This window comes from Anomaloglossus baeobatrachus, chromosome 12 (assembly GCF_048569485.1).
Source record: "Anomaloglossus baeobatrachus isolate aAnoBae1 chromosome 12, aAnoBae1.hap1, whole genome shotgun sequence".
NCBI classification, from domain to species: Eukaryota; Metazoa; Chordata; class Amphibia; order Anura; family Aromobatidae; genus Anomaloglossus; species Anomaloglossus baeobatrachus.
The window spans coordinates 8,063,287-8,089,039 of record NC_134364.1 but is presented as its reverse complement, the minus strand read 5'-3'; positions in this window follow the sequence as shown (position 1 = coordinate 8,089,039).

The window sequence follows — 25,753 nt, the reverse complement described above, 5'->3', positions numbered from 1 at the left end:
CTTGCCTGCCGATTCTGTCCCTGTTCTGCTATTCCTGGTTTGACCCTGCCTGACGACTACTCTCATCGGACTGCAGCCTTCCACAGGTAGTGATCTCCAGGGCCCTGTGTAATTCCAAATCCCTGTATAGGGGTTAAAGGGTTTCAGGGATCTGGGGGTCCTGCTTGGTGAGTGGCTTCCCTCTAGTCTGTCCATTACATCCCACCTGAGTCTGTTGATCCAGGCAGGCGTTACAGAAAGATATCATTGCATTATTCGGGGGAAGTCTTTGTATTCTGTAGATTCTGTATACAGTGCGACCTCCCCGGCGGCTATGAGCTCGGTGCTGATTGGTGCAGATGAGCCGGGTCTCCGCTCCCGCCGTCCCCGTGTTAGGACGCCTCTGTAATGTGCGGCGTCCCCCGGGTCACAGCATTTCATACCGGGGTCATTAATACAAGAGCAGGAATGTAAATTATATCAGAGGATCATTAAACAAATCCACAGACATTTCCTCCGAAACCTACAAACGTCTCCTCACAGCGGCCAATTACAGCTAATTAACGCGCCAATCTCTGCGCGCCATTTGTCTTCAGCCGCATTAAATATTAAAGTGGCTCCGAGTCATTTCTACACGGCGGCCGCTGATCTATCACTGCGCTGCATCGCGAGGAAGCAGACACATAGTGATCGGCCGCGAGGGGCGAGCAAAAACCGTCCGCACCCCAAACACGACCCGCAAATAATAAACCAATATCACCGAATACACATCTACTCCTGTTACATAGGACTGCAGGTCAGATCTACTACATTATCTGTACTCAGAGATATCATTGTGTTATCTGTGGTGTTACATAGGACTGCAGGAGACATCTACTACATTATCTGTACTCAGAGAGATATCAATGTGTTATCTGTGGTGTTACATAGGACTGCAGGAGACATCTACTACATTATCTGTACTCAGAGATATCATTGTGTTATCTGTGGTGTTACATAGGACTGCAGGTGACATCTACTACATTATCTGTACTCAGAGAGATATCACTGTGTTATCTGTGGTGTTACATAGGACTGCAGGTGCCATCTACTACATTATCTGTACTCAGAGATATCACTGTGTTATCTGTGGTGTTACATAGGACTGCAGGTGACATCTACTACATTATCTGTACTCAGGGAGATATCACTGTGTTATCTGTAGTGTTACATAGGACTGCAGGTGACATCTACTGCATTATCTATACTCAGAGAGATATCACTGTGTTATCTGTGGTGTTACATAGGACTGCAGGTGACATCTACTACATTATCTGTACTCAGGGAGATATCACTGTGTTATCTGTAGTGTTACATAGGACTGCAGGTGCCATCTACTACATTATCTGTACTCAGAGATATCACTGTGTTATCTGTGGTGTTACATAGGACTGCAGGTCAGATCTACTACATTATCTGTACTCAGAGAGATATCACTGTGTTATCTGTGGTGTTACATAGGACTGCAGGTGACATCTACTACATTATCTGTATTAGGAGAGATATCACTGTGTTATCTGTGGTGTTACATAGGACTGCAGGGAGTGAATACCTCCATGTTGTGGTCCCCGGGGTCTCCTCAGGCTGTACATTAGTGGGGATGTGTCTCTCGGGGGCTGATTTCTGCCTTTGATGTGAGTCATTCCCCGCCTTCGCACCCCTCTGCCTTTATTTGGCGCTGCTCCCCGGGGCGTCTCGTGCCATTTTATGCCCGTCTTGTGGGTGATGAAGACACAGCTCAGTCAGAAGCATTAACCTCGGGGTCCACGGTCACCCCCCAGCGTCTCACCGAAAAATGAATCTGTTTTAATTAGCTGCTCCAACAGATGTTTGGGAGATGAGACGCCGGCGCCCGCTCCTCTCCCCGGAGCTCGCACTCCATTATTACCCTCCTTCTGTCTCCTTACTGCTCCCCAGTCTGCTGCCGGATTATTGCTGCATGGGATTAACCCTTCCACTGTCGTATCGCTAAATAGACTGGCCCTAATGTGGAAAATTAAATATTTCACCCCCTGGGGGCCTCACTGGATATCGGGCCCTCATTACCGGGGGCCACAAGAGTCAGGGGGAAAAGGCCACTAATTAGAAACATGTAGTTACTTGTATACAATGAGGCCATGGAAACAATGTAACGCGTGGTGGATACAGTGTAACGCGTGGTGGATACAGTGTAACGTGTGGTGGATACAGTGTAACGCGTGGTGGATACAGTGTAACGTGTGGTGGATACAGTGTAACGCGTGGTGGATACAGTGTAACGTGTGGTGGATACAGTGTAACGCGTGGTGGATACAGTGTAACGCGTGGTGGATACAGTGTAACGCGTGGTGGATACAGTGTAACGCGTGGTGGATACAGTGTAACGCGTGGTGGATACAGTGTAACGCGTGGTGGATACAGTGTAACGCGTGGTGGATACAGTGTAACGCGTGGTGGGTACAGTGTAACGCGTGGTGGGTACAGTGTAACGCGTGGTGGGTACAGTGTAACGCGTGGTGGATACAGTGTAACGCGAGGTGGATACAGTGTAACGCGTGGTGGATACAGTGTAACGCGTGGTGGGTACAGTGTAACGCGTGGTGGGTACAGTGTAACGCGTGGTGGATACAGTGTAACGCGAGGTGGATACAGTGTAACGCGTGGTGGATACAGTGTAACGCGTGGTGGATACAGTGTAACGCGTGGTGGATACAGTGTAACGCGTGGTGGATACAGTGTAACGCGTGGTGGATACAGTGTAACGCGTGGTGGATACAGTGTAACGCGTGGTGGATACAGTGTAACGTGTGGTGGATACAGTGTAACGCGTGGTGGATACAGTGTAACGCGTGGTGGATACAGTGTAACGCGTGGTGGATACAGTGTAACGTATGGTGGATACAGTATAACATGTGGTGGATACAGTGTAACGTATGGTGGATACAGTGTAACGTATGGTGGATACTGTGGGCACGGAAAGTATTCAGCCCATTTACATTTTTCACTCTCTTTCATTACAGCCATTTAGTATTTTTTCTCATTAATGTATGTATTAATGTAATGTAATTAATGTACTCTGCACCCCATCCCCCATCTTGACAGAAAAAACCCCCCAGAAATGTGGCCATTTTCCAAATTTATTAAACAAGAAAAACTGGAATATCACATGGTCATAAGTATTCAGCCCCTTTGCTAAGTATATCACATGGTCATAAGTATTCAGCCCCTTTGCTCAGTATATCACATGGTCATAAGTATTCAGCCCCTTTGCTCAGTATATCACATGGTCATAAGTATTCAGCCCCTTTGCTCAGTATATCACATGGTCATAAGTATTCAGCCCCTTTGCTCAGTATATCACATGGTCATAAGTATTCAGCCCCTTTGCTCAGTAGTGAGTAGAGGCACCCTCCCTTTTGAGCTAGTACAGCCATGAGTCTTCTTGGGATCCTGGATTTGGGGATCCTCGGCCATTCTTCCTTGCAGATCCTCTCCAGTTCCGTCAGGTTGGATGGTGAACGTTGGTGGACGCCATTTTCAGGTCTCTCCAGAGATGCTCAGTTGGGTTTAGGTCAGGGCTCTGGCTGGGCTGGTCAGGAATGGTCACAGAGCTGTTCTGAAGCCGCTCCTTTGTTATTTTAGCTGTGTGCTTAGGGTCATTGTCTTATTGGAAGGTGAATCTTCGGCCAAGTCTGAGGTCCAGAGCATCTGGAGGAGGTTTTCTTCCAGGATATCTCTGTACTTGGCTGCATTCATCTTTCCTTCAATTGTAACCAGTTGTCCTGTCTCTGTCCCTATTGCATAATGCTGCCACCACCATGTCTCCCTGTGGGGATGGTATTGCGCAGGTGATGAGCAGTGCCTGGTTTTCTCCACACATACCGCTTAGAATTATCACCAAACAGTTCTATCTTCGTCTCATCAGAGCAGAGAATCTTATTTCTCATAATCTGGGATCCTTCATGTGTTTCTTGCAAACTCTATGCGGCTTTCATATGTCTTGCACTGAGGAGAGGCTTCCGTCAGGCCACTCTGCCATAAAGGCCCGACTGGTGGAGGCTGCAGTGATAGGTGGCTTTGTGGAACTTTCTCCCATCTCCCTACTGCATCTCTGGAGCTCAGCCACAGTGATCTTGGGGTTCTTCTTTACCTCTCACCAAGGCTCTTCTCCCACGATTGCTCAGTTTGGCTGGACGGCCGGGTCTAGGATGAGTTCTGCTGGTCCCAAACTTCTTCCATGTAAGGATTATAGAGGCCACTGTGCTCTTAGGAACCTTGAGTACTGCAGAAATTCTTTTGTAACCTTGGCCAGATCTGTGCCTTGCCACAATTCTGTCTCTGAGCTCCTTGGGCAGTTCCTTTTGACCTCATGATCCTCATTTGGTGTGACATGCAGTGTGAGGTCTTATATAGACAGGTGTGCGCCTTTCCAAATCACGTCCTATCAGTGTAATTACACACAGCTGGACTCCAATGAAGGAGCAGAACCATCTCAAGGAGGATCACAAGGAAATGGACAGCATGGGACTTACATATGAGGGTCTGAGCAAAGGGGCTGAATACTTATCACCATGTGAAATACTGAGAAAAGGGGCTGAATACTTATCACCATGTGATATACTGAGCAAAGGAGCTGAATACTTATGACCATGTGATATACTGAGCAAAGGGGCTGAATACTTATCACCATGTGATATACTGAGCAAAGGAGCTGAATACTTATGACCATGTGATATACTGAGCAAAGGGGCTGAATACTTATGACCATGTGAAATACTGAGCAAAGGGGCTGAATACTTATCACCATGTGATATACTGAGCAAAGGAGCTGAATACTTATCACCATGTGATACACTGAGCAAAGGAGCTGAATACTTATGACCATGTGATATACTGAGCAAAGGGGCTGAATACTTATCACCATGTGATATTTCAGTTTTTCTTATTTAATAAATTTGCAAAAATTTCTACATTTCTGTTTTTTTTGTGTCAAGACCTGGGGGATGGGGCAGAGTGCACATTAATGAGAATTTACCAAATGGCTGCAATGAAACAAAGAGTGAAAAATTTAAAAGGGGTCTAAATACTTTCCTTACCCACTACACATATACATATATACACATATACATACACACACACACGAGTATATATATATATATATATATATATATATATATATACATACACACACACACACATATATATATATGTGTATGTATATATATATATATATATATATATATATATATATATACTCGTGTGTGTGTGTGTATATATATATATATATATATATATATATATATATATATATATATACACACACAGACACATAGATACATGGTGCAACATGTAGCGAGTGTAGTGTGATCTGTGTGTGAACATATTTGAGGTTGATGCACCATAACCTGTGATTGATACTGTGTAGATACAGTGTAAAGTGCGGTTGGTACATTGTAATCTGTGTATGTATAATGTAACATGCTATAGATATGGTGTTATAGTGTGACGTATTTTGGATACAGTGTACAGTGCGGTGGATACAGCGTGACCTGTGTTAGATACACTATAGGGTGCTGTGGATACAGTGTGATGTGTGTTGGATACAGTGTACATTGCAGTGGATACAGTGTAACCTGTGTTAGATACAGTGTGACCTGTGTTGGATACGGTGTATGGTGTGGTGGATACAGTGTACAATGCGGTGGATACAGTGTGACCTGTGTGGATACGGTGTATGGTGTGGTGGATACAGTGTACGGTGCGGTGGATACAGTGTGACCTGTGTGGATACGGTGTATGGTGTGGTGGATACAGTGTACAATGCGGTGGATACAGTGTGACCTGTGTGGATACGGTGTATGGTGTGGTGGATACAGTGTACGGTGCGGTGGATACAGTGTGACCTGTGTGAATATGGTGTATGGTGTGGTGGATACAGTGTACAATGCGGTGGATACAGTGTGACCTGTGTGGATACGGTGTATGGTGTGGTGGATACAGTGTACGGTGCGGTGGATACAGTGTGACCTGTGTGGATACGGTGTATGGTGTGGTGGATACAGTGTACAATACGGTGGATACAGTGTGATCTGTGGTGGATACAGTGTACGATGCGGTGGATACGGTGTATGGTGTGGTGGATACAGTGTGATCTGTGGTGGATACATTGTACGGTGCGGTGGATACAATGTCACCTGTGTAGATACTGTGTATGGTGTGGTGGATACAGTGTACAATGCGGTGGATACAGTGTGATCTGTGGTGGATACAGTGTGCGGTGGATACAGTGTGATCTGTGGTGGATACAGTGTACGGTGCGGTGGATACAATGTCACCTGTGTAGATACGGTGTATGGTGTGGTGGATACAGTGTACAATGCGGTGGATACAGTGTGATCTGTGGTGGATACAGTGTACGATGCGGTGGATACGGTGTATGGTGTGGTGGATACAGTGTGCGGTGGATACAGTGTGATCTGTGGTGGATACAGTGTACGATGCGGTGGATACGGTGTATGGTGTGGTGGATACAGTGTGCGGTGGATACAGTGTGACCTGTGTATATTCTGTGGGACCTGTGGTATATAGCGGCGGACGCTTCTCCCTGCAGTGGTGGATACAGTGTGCAGTGGATACAGTGTGATCTGTGGTGGATACAGTGTACGATGCGGTGGATACGGTGTATGGTGTGGTGGATACAGTGTGCGGTGGATACAGTGTGACCTGTGTATATTCTGTGGGACCTGTGGTATATAGTGGCGGACGCTTCTCCCTGCGGTGGTGGATACAGTGTGCGGTGGATACAGTGTGACTTGTGGTATATAGCGGCGGACGCTTCTCCCTGCGGTGGTGGATACAGTGTGCGGTGGATACAGTGTGACCTGGGTGTATTCTGTGTGACCTGTGGTATATAGCGGCGGACGCTTCTCCCCGCGGTGGTGGATACAGTGTGCGGTGGACACAGTGTGCGGTGCGGTGGATACAGTGTGACCTGTGGTATATAGCGGCGGACGCTTCTCCCTGCAGTGGTGGATACAGTGTGCGGTGCGGTGGATACAGTGTGACCTGTGTATATTCTGTGGGACCTGTGGTATATAGCGGCGGACGCTTCTCCCTGCGGTGGTGGACACAGTGTGCAGTGGATACAGTGTGACCTGGGTGTATTCTGTGTGACCTGTGGTATATAGCGGCGGACGCTTCTCCCCGCGGTGGTGGATACAGTGTGCGGTGGACACAGTGTGCGGTGCGGTGGATACAGTGTGACCTGTGGTATATAGCGGCGGACGCTTCTCCCTGCAGTGGTGGATACAGTGTGCGGTGCGGTGGATACAGTGTGACCTGTGTATATTCTGTGGGACCTGTGGTATATAGCGGCGGACGCTTCTCCCCGCGGTGGTGGATACAGTGTACGATGCGGTGGATACAGTGTGACCTGTGTATATTCTGTGGGACCTGTGGTATATAGCGGCGGACGCTTCTCCCTGCAGTGGTGGATACAGTGTACGATGCGGTGGATACAGTGTGGCCTGTGTATATTCTGTGGGACCTGTGGTATATAGCGGCGGACGCTTCTCCCTGCAGTGGTGGATACAGTGTGCGGTGGATACAGTGTGGCCTGTGTATATTGTGTGGGACCTGTGGTATATAGCGGTGGACGCTTCTCCCTGCAGTGGTGGATACAGTGTACGATGCGGTGGATACAGTGTGGCCTGTGTATATTCTGTGGGACCTGTGGTATATAGCGGCGGACGCTTCTCCCTGCGGTGGTGGACACATGACACCTGGCTGTAGTTTGGGTCACGTAGCATCCGCCACGTTTCTCGGGGTATTGGTATCCGACGCCCCGTCCTGCGGAGCTGATTTATGCTCCGGGTCTAGATGATGAGCTCCTCTCAGCAGATACAATGCGAGTGTCATCTGTACACAGCGATCATGACGGGTGCACTTATTTAACAGTGACATTACTAACAATAAATGAGCCGCTCTGCGATGAACTGATTCTAGGCGGCATTCTGCATGTAGATTACTGGAAACCAACCAGACCAAGATGGATGCCGCCAGGGATGATGGAGCGAGTATCAGCCGCGTGATAAACTGCGCAGCGCGGCGATATCAGCGGACGATGAGCAATGAGATGTGTAATAACATACATCAATGTCATCAGCCACTTATAAACACTGCGCACATGAAGAGCCCCTGACTGTAAAGGAGACCCCCGCCTCCCCCGCAGCTCTGCCTATGGTGGGTGCTGTGACCGGGGGTCTCCTGACAACATCCAGTCTCCCAGTCACAGGAAGACAAGCTGCAGCCGCATCTCCCTCCTCCCTGTCTTTTATTTACTGTTGACACTGAATGGACGGGAGGATTGAGATCATTTATAGGCCTGTAGGAGCCCCAGTTATCACCTAGTGACAGGGAATATCATCTATGTATGATTACTAGGGTCCAGATGCATATACCACCCACCAATCACTATCATATACATACCAAGCAGTGGCCCAGTAGCTCCTGATGGGAGATATAGTAATGTAGTATGTATATATGATGTTAATGATAATTCTATTTATGTGGCCATCTAGTGGCTAGTTTTAGGTACTGCACCTTACCAAAGTATTGGAGGTTGCCTAGTGACGGGGCAGTGAGATATTAAACAGTTAAGAGAAATTGGAGGATGTAGATAAAATATAGTCTCGCAAAGGTCAAATACACGGTGGAGTAGAGTCAGACTCAAGTTGCGAGATGTTGTGTGCAGGCCATGAAGTCGAATGCTCTGTATCTACAATGTTCCAGTGTTGAGCCCACAGTAATGATGTGAAGGAGACACTGAGCGTAACCATTAGTAAACGACTGATAAATGAGAACAATGCATCTGTGTCCATCAATAGCCCTGGTGGGAGGCTCCTGGTTTGAACAAGGACCTGAACAGAGGTATGGCTTGCACACACAAAGTCCTCACACCCCACCATGAACTCCGCCAACCATCCTTTTCCCCACGCTCTGTGGTGGGGACTAGGGAAGGGGACAAGGAGTGAGAGCAGCTGAGCTGAACTGAAATAGAGGGAACCTCTCGCCCGTGACATCGCGGCCCTGCCCACGCCCCCGGGCTCCCCTCTTCATTCTTACCATGGAGACCAGAGCAGTGGGGGAACAACAGGAGAGGAGTAGTTATTTTATTTAATCAATGAGTACACTGATGGCCATAGTACTATACAGATGACTATGCGGGGTGCAATTTACTATATGGAGTACTGTGGGATGCATTATACTAAATGGGTGACTATGCGGGGTGGATTATACTATATGGAGTACTATTGGATGCATTATACTATATGGGTGACTATGGGGGTGCATTATACTATATTGAGGACTATGGGGTGTGCATTATATTATATGGAGGACTATAGGGGGCATTATACTATATTGATTACTATGAGGGGCGCATTATTCTATATAGAGGACTATGAGGTACATTAAACAACATAGAGGACTATGGGTGCATTATACTATTTGGGTGACTATGGGGGTGCATTATATTATATCGAGGACTATGGGCTGTGTAGTATATTATATGGAGGACTGTGGGGGGAATTATACTATATGGAGTAGTATGTAGTGTGCATTATACTATATAGAGGACTATGGGGTGTATTAAACAATATAGAGGACTATGGGGTGCATTATACTATATGTAGGACTATGGGGATGTGCATTTTATTATATGGAGGACTATGGGAGGTATTAAACAATATAGAGGACTATGGGGTGCTTTATACTATATGAGTGACTATGGGATGTGCATTATACTATATGGAGGACTATGGGGGTATTATACTATGTGAATACTATGTGGGGTCTAGGGAGGACTATGGACTGTGTATTATACTGTATAAAGTACTATGGAGTGTGCATTATACTATATGGAGGATTATGTGGTGCATTATACTATATGGAGGACTATGGGGTGTATTATACTAGATGGAGGACTATGGGGGATGCATTATTTTACATGGAGGACTATAGAGTGTGCATTATTCTAGATATTACTCTACATAGAAGGCTATGGGGGGGCCCAATATACTATTTAGAGGGTTATGTGGAGGTAATTATACAACTTGCAGAGCTATGCAGACGCCTTTTTTACATTATGGAGGGTTATGTGAAGGCCATTATACTGTTTCCAAGTATTTATACAGTGTGAAGGCTTGTGTGGGGTCCATCATACTGTTTGGAGGGCTAGTGGAGGCCATTATACTGTTTGGAGGGCTAGTGGGGGCCATTATACTGTTTGGAGGGCTAGTGGGGGCCATTATAATGTTTGGAGGGCTAGTGGGGGCCATTATACTGCATGGAGGGCTAGTGGGGGCCATTATAATGTTTGGAGGGCTAGTGGGGGCCATTATACTGCATGGAGGGCTAGTGGGGGCCATTATACTGTTTGGAGGGCTAGTGGAGGCCATTATACTGTTTGGAGGGCTAGTGGAGGCCATTATACTGTTTGGAGGGCTAGTGGAGGCCATTATACTGTTTGGAGGGCTAGTGGAGGCCATTATACTGTTTGGAGGGCTATGTGGGGCCATTATACAGTATGAAGAGGTGTGGTGGCCATTTCACTCTATGTAGGCCCATTATACTGCATGGAGGGCTAGTGGGGGCTATTAGAATGTTTGGAGGGCTAGTGGGGGCCATTATACTGCATGGAGGGCTAGTGGGGGCCATTATACTGTTTGGAGGGCTAGTGGGGGCCATTATACTGCATGGAGGGCTAGTGGGGGCCATTATAATGTTTGGAGGGCTAGTGGGGGCCATTATACAGTATGAAGAGGTGTGGTGGCCATTTCACTGTACGTAGGCCCATTATACTGCATGGAGGGCTGTGTGGGGGTCACAGTTGGGGGGCATACTGTGTTGGGGTCAGCATACTTTGCCAGGGTAGTTGATGGGTGGTATAGTAGGGTGGTCACACTGTGTGTGGAGGGTACTGTGCAGAAATGCACTGTGGGGGCTCATACAGTGTTTGGGGGGCACTTCTATTGGTATCACACTTATGGGGGGCAGTTAAAGGGGAATCTAGGGGCTTCAGTAGGAGGAAAATTACTTTGTAGGGGCTGCACAGCTGTGAGATCTGCTGTTTGTGACCAAGACAAAAATGATTTTTGTTTACGGGGGGGGGCAATTAAAGCTTTGGTTTTTATGTGCGCCCCTCCACAGACCCCCCTGAATTGCACCCATCTGTCCTATTTGGCCCTATATTGTGGCTTCTTATAAATCACACTTATTATAGAGAGGTGTTGTGCACTGGTGTCATGGGCTCCCGGCACAGGCCTGTACGTGTGGCCGCAGTGATGGGGACACTGCGGCACACCATGGGTTAACCCTCGGCTGATGTGGCATAGGACAGTGAGCAGGAATGACACTCGGAAGGTCACAGAGCTCTGCACCGTGGTATCACCGGCAGATCTGATGAGATCTCATAAAGGAGGGGATGCATGGTGTCACGCTGGCTTACAACCGCTCGTCTAAGCAGAGGTGCAATGGTCCAGATGACAGTCCTCACCCGGGGAGTCTCCGCGGAGAGCCATCTTCTACAGCGTTGTCTTTATCACTGATCGCTCCGGTGGAGGATCCATTGTCATGTCAGCCCAGACCTCACCGTGCTATTAAATACTCCTGTCCTCATTAAATGGAGCCGCAAAGTCAAGGATGACCACATCCTCCAGAGCGAGGAGAGACAGGAACCGTCCTCAGGTGGCTCGCCTCAGCCATCAAGAAGTTGTGGAAGGAAACCTCGAACTTTCTCTTTCCTTGCACATTTGTATTAATGTCTCATAGAAGAGTGTTCAGCTAGTCCTAAGAAAGATCATTACAGAAAGTATGTGACCCCCTCTAATCAGTAGGTTTAGCTACTTCAGCCACATTCTCTGCTACACGGGCAGAAGAGCTCAATGCCAGGTCTCAGCTGAAGAGATGGAAAGCCACCAGTCCTGGAGTCTGGACTGGAGCGCAGGAACCACGGTCTCTGCAGGGAGGGACATTCATCATCTGGAAGGCTGATGCTTGGCCAAAGCCCGAGAGAACTTCTTATCCAAAAACATAGGGAGAACAATAAGGACCGTTGGAGAAGGATGAAAGCTCCTGACTGGTCTTCATGGTTTGGGCCTTTGGTTCTACTGTAGTGATGCTTCAATAAAATCTAAATAAGTCACAGTGTTTTCATGTGTACAGCTGGTTGGGTGAATTAGGACACAATCTGACAACCCAGAGCCTGACTCCATCCAACATCAAGCTGTCTGATGCTATCACTATCATCAGGCCTTACCAACACCACCAATGTCTGCCCTGAATAATGGACTAGCCTCATACCAAACACGAGTTTCCAGCCAGACCAATGCACCAGGGCTACCACCAATATGAATGTCCAACATCACTAATGGACTGCTCACCAACACCAATGTATGACCCAACCGATGGACCAGTCCCAACACTGACACTAATATCTGACCCAACCAATGGACCAGTCCTATCACCAACACCAATGTCTGACCCAACCAATGGATCGGTCCTAACACCAACAGTAATAGCTGACCCAACCAATAGACTAGTCCTATCACCAACACCAATGTCTGACCCAACCAATGGATCGGTCCTAACACCAACAGTAATAGCTGACCCAACCAATGGACTAGTCCTATCACCAACACCAATGTCTGACCCAACAAATGGACCAGTCCTATCTCCAATACTAATGTCTGACCCAACAAATGGACCAGTCCTATCTCCAATACTAATGTCTGACCCAACGAATGGACCAGTCCTATCTCCAATTCTAATGTCTGACCTAACCAATGGACCGGTCCTAACACCAACACTAATGTCTGACCCATATAATGGACCAGTTCTATCATCAACACCAATATCTGACCCAACCAACGGATCAGTCCTATCACCAACACTAATGTCTGATCCAACCAATGGATCAGTTCTAACACCAACAATAATATCTGACCCAACTAAAGGACCAGTCTAATCACCAACACTAATGTCTGATCCAACCAATGGACCAGTTCTAACACCAACATTAATGTCTGACCCAACCAATGGACCAGTCCTCTAACCAACACTAAAGGGGGCTTTACACGCAGCGATATCGCTGGTGAAAGCACCCGCTCCCGTCATTTGTGCATCACGGGCAAATCGCTGCCCGTGGCGCACAATATCGTTAGGAGCCGTCACACGGGACTTATCTGCCTAGCGGCGTCGCTATGGCCGGTGAACCGCCTCCTTTCTAAGGGGGCGGTTCGTGCGACGTCACTAAGCGGCCGTCCAATAGAAGCGGAGGGGCGGAGATGAGCGGCCGTAACATCCCGCCCACCTCCTTCCTTCCTCATTGCGGGCGGCCGCAGGTAAGCTGTAGTTCGTCGTTCCCGAGGTGTCACATGCAGCGATGTGGGCTGCCTCGGGAACAACGAACAACCTGCGCCCTCAACAATCAATGATTTTTAGAAAATGAACGATGTGTCAACGATGGACGATTTGGTGAGTATTTTCCATCGTTAACGGCCGCTCGATGCTGTCACACGCAACGACGTCGCTAACAATGGTGAATGTGCGTCACAGAATCCGTGACCCTGGCGATATGTCGTTAGATACGTCGTTGCGTGTAACGGGGCCTTAAGGCTCACCCCGAGCAATGGAATAGCCTTGTCAGTAACACCAGAGTCAAACCCATTGGCACAGTTCTATTACCATCAATGTCTGTCCTGACCAACGGACTGGTCTTATTGCCACACCAATCACTAATGGGCAGGACGTGTCTCCAACACTAATGACCAATCATACCAATAGTTCAGTCTTATCAATAACACTACAATTAATGAACTTTGCCTTATTACGAACAGCAATGTACACCCCTACTAAGGAACCATAATTGGTGTGACATCACTAATAGACTGGCATTATGACTAATAGTGTCGTACAGCCCAACTTATGGAGCCCAACGTTCCACCGCATCTACTAGACAAGTCCAATATCAAGCACCAATATCTGACATCACTAATTCACTCTCCTTACCATCCTTATCCCCAAAAATAGTCTGCCCCACGACTAGTGGACTGGCCCTATTACTAACACTAATGTTCCTCCCAAAACCTGACAAATCCAACAGCAATGTCCAACATCGTGACTGACCACCAGAATTATCACCAACACCAATGCCCAACCCAACTAAAGGAAGATGAATGGACAGTCCACAAGTGGGTGCAGAGCGGAGGCGCTCAGGACATTCGGATGAGAGGCCAGCTCCGAGGCCCATGGTTTTAGAATCACATGTTCGCACCCATGAAGGTGATTTTGAAGGGTTCACATAGTTTTGGCCATATGGTCTGTATTGTAATTAGCTTGGATAAAACATTGTAAAAAGCTGCATGTAGCGGCGGCTTGGAAGCGCGCGCAGGGGCACGATGCAGGGAGGTGGACGGGCGGCTGCGCAGGAACTGGACATGATTAAGATGTCTTTGGAGAACCTTTAATTAGCGAATGTTCTGCGAGATAAGGACAAAGTCTGCGTCTGTGCGGCTTCCAATGCACAAATGTGATTATTTCCCTGTGCTGATGATGCCAGCGAGAGCGTAATATAATATAATTCATATCCAATCGCAGTCATTTCACTGAACATTACCCCCTCTTATCCTACAAATGGCTGCAAATAACCGCAGCACAAAGGACACACGATTCCTCCGCCGGTGCCCGACACCAGCCGCTGCACAGAAACACACAGCCACTTTCAAGGGCCCGAAAATAGAATTTCTCACATTTTGTTCTGGAGACTTCTGGGAAAATATCAACAAAAGGGATTTCACTTGGAGAGATAAGCGCGGAGCTGTCACCGGGGGGATGTTCTGTGCTGTCGCCTGCTTTATCTACCTGCTTTCTATCATCGCTACATTGTATATAAACTGTATCATTGTTTCTGTGGAGGGAAATCTGCCGCACAATGCGATGGGCGACACGGCGCAGACACACGGCGCAGAGACACGGCGCAGAGACACGGCGCAGAGACACGGCGCAGAGACACGGCGCAGAGACATGGCGCAGACACACGGCGCAGACACACGGCGCAGACACACGGCGCAGAGACATGGCGCAGAGACGGCCGTATGGCACATTTTATAAAAATATTTTAGTGTAGGACTGCCTCAAATGAGATTTGCCGTGACGTGGCGGGGTAGCTCAAAAATTGCAATTTTTTGCCAAAAATCTCAAAATTTTATAATAAGTACAGTTTGGAATTTTTAGTGCTGGAGTGCACATTTGGTGCTGGCTTTTTGTTTTTTCTTCATTGAATTGGTTGGTGGCTGACCCCCACCATGCTATGCACCCCAATTTGGGATGTATTCCACCTGTCTAGATCCTGAGTTACCTCCTGTATTATACTCCAGAGCTGCACTCACTATTCTGCGGGTGCAGTCACTGTGTACATACATTACTGATCCTGAGTTACCTCCTATATTATACTCCAGAGCTGCACTCACTATTCTGCTGGTGCAGTCACTGTGTACATTACATTACTGATCTTGAGTTACCTCCTGTATTATTCTCCAGAGCTGCACTCACTATTCTGCTGGTGCAGTCACTGTGTACATACATTACTGATCTTGAGTTACCTCCTGTATTATTCTCCAGAGCTGCACTCACTATTCAAAATGAGACAAGGAGGAATCACAAGAGCGTGAAATGTGACATTTGTTCCTCCGGTCTGCGATTGTCGCTCTATTAGCCGTGCTACATTATTGCCAGCGTTCCGCTTCGGTGGATGAGAATGTAATTGGATTGTTATATCCGGATGTGACTTATAAACCTTGCTGCCAGACCCCAGAGCAGGAATCCGGGCATCTACCTGCCGCCAAACCACCGCAACCTGAGCGATCGTTAGTGATGACAAACCCGGCTGCAGATGAGAATTGGCGCAGAGCTTCTATTACAACGATTCTTCGGAGGGAAAATATCTATTTGAAAAACAAAAGTTACACAATAAAGGAGCTGCGGTTACATGGGACTGCCGGGCGCGGCGACGTGATCCGTGCTTATGTTTTGAGTGGTGTAAAAATGTTTCTTCAACTGAAATAAGCAAAAGTATAAAATGTCCGGGGTTGTGTGATGATGAGTCGGGAGAAGGTGCGACCGATGTGCTGCTTTGTTGCGCTCTTCCTCAGTAGAGGAGCGGATGCAGACGTGTGTGCGGCCCCTTATCGCTCGCTTTGTGCCAGTTATAATCCTGCGCTCCCGCGGCCCCTTAGTAAACATGGAGATATTATTTGCTTGCGGTGATTTGCATTCTGGCATCAGACGCTCGTCTTCCTGGGAATACGCTGCGGTTTATGGCGGGAGGCCTCCGATGAAGCAATGAAGGTCATTTTGTGAGAACAGCCCCCCGGTGCCTCGTGCCGCTGCCGCGTCTTACTCCTCCGGTATAATAATGTGGACGGGAGCTTTATTTAAGGCAGTCACATCCAGGAGAGGCGGCAGGAATTCCTAATGAATCGCTCGGTCTGTGGAGTAAATGAAACAATTGCTAATCCAAGCGCCAAATGATGTCCCCCGGACCGTGGAGGTCACCGCCCGCTCCTCCCCGGAGGACCCCGAAAGGGCACATGCAGGAGTAGGAGTTCTCTGGAGCCGCGCCGCTCAAAAAAGTGCCAGAAATGTCGCTCAGAAACGCTGGAAAGACTCTCATTAGTGATCCGTGGCGTAAGATCCCTCCGCGGCTCAGGGGGTTCTTCTTTTCAGCATTTACTTCTGCTTCTGGTTTTAAAAAACAACAACTGGTGGAAAAAGAATAGCGACGAGCGAGCGCTAAAATGTCCTTACTCCAGACAACAATTTCTAATGCTCATCTCAAGTAACGAGTATGATGGAAGTCAATGGGAAACTCAAGCATTTCTCAGGAAGACCCCCCAGGAGGTCTGGGGGGGGTCCTGGAAAATCACTGCATTGGATGGAAACAAATTGGGGAAGACGCCTAGACAATCTCTGACTCCCACATTACTGCTGGGAACAATGTTGTCAGAGTATTGCGCCACTTTATAAGGCGTCCTTCGCACATCCGTGTCTCCGGTATGTGTGATGTCCGTTTTCACATGTACCAGAGACATGGATTCACGCAGACCCATTAGAATCACACATACGTGTCTTCATAAGGACTGTATACTTGTGTGGACCTGAGCACACACGTGTCCGTGTGCTCCACACGGCAACATGTCCGTTTTCTGGCAGCAGCATAAGTGTTACACAGATCGCACACTGATGTGATCTGCATGACACGTAGCGGAGAAAACACAGGTCACATAAAAATAAAGAATCTTCATATTTACCTGCTTCCGGTGCTGCTGTCTCTGCTGATATTTCTGATCCAGCTCATTATGCTTATGAATATTCACTGCACTCAATTCAGACCTGGAAGTAACAGCAGCGCCGGAGACAGGGGAGTATACAGCTCTCCGGATGTCACACATATAGCACAGGGAGAACCCACACATACGCACCTGCACCACAGACCGTGCAAATTGTTCCTGTTTTGCACAGATGTGTTAACGAGGCCTAAACCGTACAAAACAGAGGACAATAGGTTTTACAGAAAAAAATGTTAGGAAACATTCTTTACTTTATAATGACTTGTAAGGAAAATTAATAAAAATTAAAAAAGCCATCTGCTCCACCCCTTTGGCTATATTCATACTTAGCAGAACGCAGCAGCTCCTATTTTAATGAGGCAATATAAACACTTGTGTTCCTTAGATTTAGGAGATCTCATCGCTTCTGCTGAGACTGTAAAATCAGCTTTTAATTTACAACAAAACTCATTAAAAACGCTTCAAAAATGCAATGTGTGAACAAAGCCGTCATAGCCAGCACGACGCTCAGCGAATTTCCCCATCGCCTATGATACAGTAGATGATATCTTAGAGTGATGTCGTGTGTCACCATTGAAGGCACGACGGTGTCAGTTGCCGGCCCATGTCAGTTGCCGGCCCATGTCAGTTGCCGGCCCATGTCAGTTGCCGGCCCATGTCAGTTGCCGGCCATGTCAGTTACCAGCCCATGTCAGTTACCGGCCCATGTCAGTTACCGGCCCATGTCAGCTGCCGGCCCATGTCAGCTGCCGGCCCATGTCAGCTGCCGGCCCATGTCAGCTGCCGGCCCATGTCAGCTGCCGGCCCATGTCAGCTGCCGGCCCATGTCAGCTGCCGGCCCATGTCAGCTGCCGGCCCATGTCAGCTGCCGGCCCATGTCAGTTACCGGCCCATGTCAGTTGCCGGCTTATGTCAGTTGCCAGTTGATGTCAGTTGCCAGTTGATGTCAGTTGCCGGCCCATGTCAGTTACCGGCCCATGTCAGTTGCCGGCCCATGTCAGTTGCCGGCCCATGTCAGTTGCCGGCCCATGTCAGTTGCCGGCCCATGTCAGTTGCCGGCCCATGTCAGTTGCCAGTTGATGTCAGTTGCCGGCCCATGTCAGTTGCCGGCCCATGTCAGTTACCGGCCCATGTCAGTTGCCGTCCCATGTCAGTTGCCGGCCCATGTCAGTTGCCGGCCCATGTCAGTTGCCGGCCCATGTCAGTTGCCAGTTGATGTCAGTTGCCGGCCCATGTCAGTTGCCAGTTGATGTCAGTTGCCGGCCCATGTCAGTTACCGGCCCATGTCAGTTGCCAGTTGATGTCAGTTGCCGGCCCATGTCAGTTACCGGCCCATGTCAGTTGCCAGTTGATGTCAGTTGCCGGCCCATGTCAGTTGCCGGCCCATGTCAGTTGCCGGCCCATGTCAGTTACCGGCCCATGTCAGTTGCCAGTTGATGTCAGTTGCCGGCCCATGTCAGTTGCCGGCCCATGTCAGTTGCCGGCCCATGTCAGTTGCCAGTTGATGTCAGTTGCCGGCCCATGTCAGTTGCCAGTTGATGTCAGTTGCCGTCCCATGTCAGTTACCGGCCCATGTCAGTTGCCAGTTGATGTCAGTTGCCGGCCCATGTCAGTTACCGGCCCATGTCAGTTGCCAGTTGATGTCAGTTGCCGGCCCATGTCAGTTGCCGGCCCATGTCAGTTGCCGGCCCATGTCAGTTGCCGGCCCATGTCAGTTACCGGCCCATGTCAGTTGCCAGTTGATGTCAGTTGCCGGACCATGTCAGTTGCCGGCCCATGTCAGTTGCCGGCCCATGTCAGTTGCCGGCCCATGTCAGTTGCCGGCCCATGTCAGTTGCCGGCCCATGTCAGTTGCCGGCCCATGTCAGTTACCGGCCCATGTCAGTTACCGGCCCATGTCAGTTACCGGCCCATGTCAGTTACCGGCCCATGTCAGTTACCGGCCCATGTCAGTTGCCGGCCCATGTCAGTTGCCGGCCCATGTCAGTTGCCGGCCCATGTCAGTTGCCGGCCCATGTCAGTTACCGGTCCATGTCAGTTGCCGGCCCATGTCAGTTGCCAGTTGATGTCAGTTGCCGGCCCATGTCAGTTGCCGGCCCATGTCAGTTGCCAGTTGATGTCAGTTGCCGGCCCATGTCAGTTGCCGGCCCATGTCAGTTGCCGGCCACAGAGGTGTTCACAGAGCGATGTGATAAGTAGGGAAGGGGAGAAGAATATATATATTTTTGCATTATAGGCATAACGGGGAACATATATACCAGGAAGAAACTCCGGATGGGGGACATTACTACATAATGAGGGGCAAGAGAAGGGCAACCCTTGCTACAAGGGCTCATACATCTGACCAACATGAGAGGGGGTCAGGTCCTAATTTTGTACTGGGGCTCATCGGACTCTAGTTACGCTTTTGGTGTGATGCCCCATATTCTCCAGGTTGTGACCATTCATGAGTCCCATTATTCTCCAGGACGCCGTCATCTACAAGATGTCCACACTCACCGCCGCAGGGAGCTGCCCACTAGAAGGATGAGCAGGTCGGCCGGACACGGGGGCTGCGATCTGAAGAGGAGCGGAATAAAATTGCTGCATAATGGCCGGTAAAGCTCGGAGGAGCCTGAAGAGACTAGAGTCTCCGAGTGAGGAATCGGGCAAGGACTGTGTCTGGGAGAGACATTAAGGAGCCGCCAGGGGCATCACTATAGTGGGTGCATGGGGGGCAGTTACACTCAGGTTCTGGAGAAACCCAAAAGATCCATTGGCCCATATGAAAAAGTCAACACTTATAAAGACCATTCATTTTTGGGGTCCTGTTGGAGATTTTGGATTGGGACCTCAGTACACAGCTGGATCAGATTCCTCCATGGCAGCCGATGTAGACTGGTAATAAAGGATTTAGGATGAGCAGGCGGAGGGGTGTCTGACAGATGGAGCCTACGGCAGGTGGAGAGTGGAGTTGCCATGCCTCGTTATGAGGGGGTGGGACGAGGCGGTGGAGTAAGGGGTCCTCTCTGTGATAGCCGTCTGCAGACGGACCGCCAGCGACACCAGTGGGAAATGGAAACAGATTTGATTCCCAATGAGCTGGAGCTGAACGGCCACGTTGGAAGCCACACGACTCCAATGTAATTGGGGGTCCCGGCCCCTCTATTAGGAGCAGACACTGGTTTATTTCTGACTAATCATGATCTAGACCTTGATGGTCCGCACCGGTCACTCCGCACATTGGAGGCTTCTGAAGTTGCGGCATGATTTTCTCCAGATTCGTTGCTTGTCCCTCCCTGCGGCTCCTGAACTTCTCTAATAGCATTTCTTGTGTTCCCACATTGATGTACCCGGCTGGAAAACACAGGTCTGCCGCAGCTGACGGCTTCACATCTCCCAGCGCATGCCGTGCCACTGCCCTAATCAATACTGCACTAATAGAGAGAGTCGTCCTGCAGCCATACCTCGCTGCCGACACGCACATCCTGACCTATACGGACGCTATTGACTTCCATGAACATCGCTGTGGGACGCTGCGCTGCCTGCGGGAAGGAGCACAGCGCTACAACGATGCTCTTATAAGGATGTTTGCTTTTCTCATCACCTATAGACTGAATGGAAGAAAATGTCCTGTAATAAAGAAGCCTGGAACAGGAGCAGCGGCTGTCTGCACCAGCGGAGAAGTCAGTGACATCACAGCCTGCAAGTGTGACATCACCGATAACGGGCAGAAAGGTCCAACATCACTGCGCAGTGTGAGACTCTGACCCACTCGGTTGTGTGTTGGAGGCAGAATCAGGAACAGTTTCCATTTAAATGTCCGGTTGGTTTATTCAGTCCTCATACACCGAACAAGACAAACTCAAACAGCAGATACAAACTAAAAATAACAAGTCCATATATATCTGCGGGGGCCGGCGGCTCAAGATAATGTCCGGCTCTTACCAAGAGCAGCACTGCTGGAGGTCTGCACACCTCCACACACAGACACACGAGTCAGACTAATGGTCTCCATTCTACCTCTGGTACCACGCCCTCGGGTGGGGAGATGTGAGCCGTCATTCCCACCCATCTCACACACCGCTCGTAAACCAGGCCCGACATGCCCCATTAACTCTCTCAGCATTAACTATGCTGGAGCCCGCCTCCGGGCTTACATTACTGAGGCTATCAACCTTGAGGATACAGTATCTTATCTCAAGGACTTTCCTGGTGACCTTCTCACATAGCCCCTCTCTGCACAAAGCCGGGGGTTGGCACATTTTGCTATTTAACATTGAGAGAGAGCCTCACAGTTGCCATATAGTTTCCCAGGCCTATGATCTACATGGAAGCTAAAATCCTGGAAGGCCAGAAACCATCCAGAGACTCGGGCATTCTTCCATTTATTTTCCCTCATCCACCTCAGTCCACGGTCTGACACTACTTATTAGGCCAGAAATTTAGGTCAGTATCTCAAAGTGTCAACCCCTTGATGGTTAAGCACTCCTTCGCCACAAGGGAGCAGTTCTTCTCGCAGGACAATAGTTTTTCTACTTAGGTAGAGTGTTGAGTGTTCTTCTTCAATTACTTCATGGGACAAGATGGCCTCTAACCCAACCTCTGAATTATCCATCCTAAGCACACATTCTTTATAAACATTGGGTGCCACCAAGACCGGTGGTTTACTCAAGGCTAACTTCAATTCCTGGAAAGCCGTCTCCTCTTCTGAAGTCCACTTGGCCAGAGCAGTCTTTGTACCCTTAAGGAGTTCGGTCAGGGGTGCAGCTATCATGGGTAAGTTAGGGATGAACCAAAGATAGTGTCCCACAAATCCGAGAAAGACCCTAACTTGCTTCTTCAAGAGCAGTTGCAGGCAATTCTGGATAGTGTTCACTTTCTTTGTGGCTTGATTTCGCCACGACCTACAACATAGCCTAAGTATCCTTCCCCATGGCACACTTCTTTGGGTTTACGGAAAACCCCTACTTCTTGAAAGCATCATGTACTGCCTGAACTTTACTCAGATAGCTTCCTCAATCCAGGCTGAAGACCGCAATGTCATCCAGATAGGCTGCTGCATATTTCTTCTGAGGACCGAGGATCTGGTCCATGGCCCTCTGGAAGGTGGCTGGAGCTCCTTGCAACAATAATGGCATCCTTGTGTACTGAAAGCATATCCGTATGGCATTGGGAATGCTGTCTTCTCCTTAACGTCTTTCGGCATGGGGATCTGGCAATACCTTTTCGTTATGTCAGGTGTAGTAATATACTGTGCCGATCCTAGCCTTTCAATTAGTTCATTGACACAAGGAATCGGATATTCATTGAACTTGGAGACTTCATTCAGCTTCCGATAGTCATTGCAGAACTGCCATTCTCCATCTGGTTTTGGCTCTAGAACAATGGGGCTGGAGCAGCCACTGAGACACTTCAATGACTCCCAGGCTCCACATCTGCTTTATCTCCTTAGAGATCACCTCACAGTGGTCCTTGGGTATCCGGTATGGCTTCAAGGTCACATCTACATGGGGTTCAGTAAGGATCTTATGTTCTACGATCGGCATAAACCCTGGTATTCAAAGAATACATCCCTGTTTTGATGACGATGGCGTCTCTGCCACCGTGACATCCTCCACGTTGGCTTTAAGCTGCTCCACCAGGCATGGAGATTCGGACGACTCCCTATCTCACCATGGCATGATTAGGTTGATGTGGTACCTCTGGTAGAGGGCTTTCTTCTCCCGGTCCAGTGTACTTTATAGTTAACCTCGCCTAGTTTCACCACTTCATATCACCCCTGCCATTTGGCTAGGAATTTATTTTCCACAGTGGGTAAGATTACCAACACCCGATCCCCAGGACTGAATAGTCTCACCCTTGCCATTCGAGTGTACACTGTTCACTGGGCCTCTTGGGCCTGGAGAAGGTGCTCTCTCATAATGGGCATGACCTCCGCAATCCTTTTCTGCATGTTGGCCACATGTTCAATTACTCTCCTGTAGGGGGTAACTTCGGCTTCCCAGGTCTCCTTCACTACTTCCAAGAGTCCGCAAGGGTGTCGGCCATACTACAGTTCGAATGGGGAAAACCCTGTAGAAGCCTGGGGAACGTCCCGGATGGAAATTAGCAGAAACGGATGTAAATAGTCCCAGTCTTGGCCAACTTTCTCTACAACCGTCCTGAGCATGGCTATCAAGGTTTTATCGCATTGCTGTGCGAGGCCGGCCATCTGCTGATTGTACACTGAAATCCTGAGTTGTGTGATCTGGAGGGCTTTATAACACACCCTCATCACTTTAGATATGAATAGAGTTCCTTGGTCTATCAGAATCTCCTTTGGCAGTCCGGTTTGTGAAAAGATATAGATCAACTCATAGTGGAGGAGTTTCTAAGTAAACAGCCTCCAGGTACCACATTGCATAATCCAGAACCACCAGGATATATTGATGTCCTCTAGAGGACTTGACCAGGGATCCCTTCAAATCCATAGCTATTCAATCAAGTGGGACTTCTATGATGAGTAATGGCACCAAGGAGCTACGGAAGTGAGTGACCGGGGTGGTTAGCTCGCAGGTGGAACAGGACCAGTGAAATTTTGACTTTCTCGGTGACAGCTCGGCAAGTAGACCCTCTGTTCTTGGGTTTTGTCTACTCCCAGATGACCACCGAAGACATGAGTATGGGACATGTCTAACACCTTACATCTGTAGGGTCCTGGTACCAGCAACTGCTTGAGCGACCCACTTTAAAATTGTAACTTTATCGATCGCCCCTTTTAGAGTTAGGTCCCTAGGTTGCTTTGTCCCAAAGTTCCTCTGGACACTCCAGCTCAGGAATGTTGGCCTCCGAGGATGCTGCCTTCTCCTCATCACCACAAGTACACAAAAAGGAAACCCATCAGGCTGCAGCTGTGACGAGATTTCTTAAAGGGTGACCTGGCTCTTACCTGAGTAATCGGGCATCCCCACAAGTCCCAGAATAAGGCAAAGTCCAGCCTTATTACAACAGGATATAATAATAGGTCTTTAACCACGCCGACCTCATGGCATTCAGTGCAACAGTTAGCCTCGATGACCTCTCTGGTCATAACATAGTCCTTAGTATCCCCGTGGATACAGTGGAAGCCTACCATCTCCCCGGAATCAGCCAGTGAGGAAGTGTGGCCCTTACCAAGGTCACCAAACTCCCCAAGTCCAAACAGTCCCATCACTGGCACTCCATTTATTGACACAGGACAAGCCTGGGGCCCCTCGCTGGATTGAGAGTCCACACTGCAGGTCGGATAGGCATAATTTAAAGAACGCTGACCCATACCGCAGTCAATCAGCTCGTTGGCCATGGAACAACGGGCAGCTATGTGACATGGGCTGTGACACCTCCAAAAAATTAGGTCATTTACTGATGCAACAGCTCAGCCGCCCTTGGGAACCTTTCATGCCCCCCACTTGTGGCTCTAGTACCCTTCTTGTGGGTGTCGGCCTACCTTTTAGAACCCCAGTATGGCGATGCTGTGACCCCTGGTTTTCATATAGACCTCTCGATTGACTGATACCTTTCTACCAAGCCCTCATGACTGCACCGACCTCAGAATGAATAGGTCCATGACAACCCGCTCCACCATCTATGCTGGGGTGTAGCACTCCAGCTGCAACCACTTTTGGAATAAATGCAACAAGTCAAATAAATGGAAGTGAGGAGGTTTGTCACAGTGATCCGCCCAATAGAGCGCACCCATTGCGCCTTAACAGTCAGAATCACTTTTAAGTGAACCAATATTTCCGTTTTTAATATAACATTCTGCAAGGCCAGGTCATAATAGGTCTTTTGTGGCTCTCCGGCCATATATGGCACCAGCACCTCGACCACTGCTCCGGAGGCAGTGTCTCCTATTCTGTCACCCTTTCAAACACAGTTAAAAATGCCTCAATATTGTCACCTGGGATTATCCTTTGCATGGCTTTCCTTACCGGCTTCCAGACATGAGAGTCATCAGCTTGACCTTTGGGTTTAACGGTCGCTCTGCCACGGCCTGTCCCTGCTAGGAGTTCCATCTGCAGCCGCTGCTGTTGCTACACCTGTTGCAGGTACAGTTTGTTTCCTGCTGAGTTAGCTGTGCTGCCGAGCTTGTTATTGCTGCTGATGGATTTGTTGTTGCTGCTGCTGAGCTTGCTGTTGCTACTGTTGAGCTCGCTGCAGTTGCTGCTGAGCTTGCTGTTGCTGAGCTTGCTGTTGCTGCTGTTAAGCTTGCTGTTGCTGCTGATGCTGAGCTTGTTGTTGCTGAGCTTGCTGTTGCTGCTCCTAAGCTTGCTGTTGCTGAGCTTCCTGTTGAGATTGCTGTTGCTGAGCTTCCTGTTGCTGCTCCTAAGCTTGCTGCTGCTGAGCTTGCT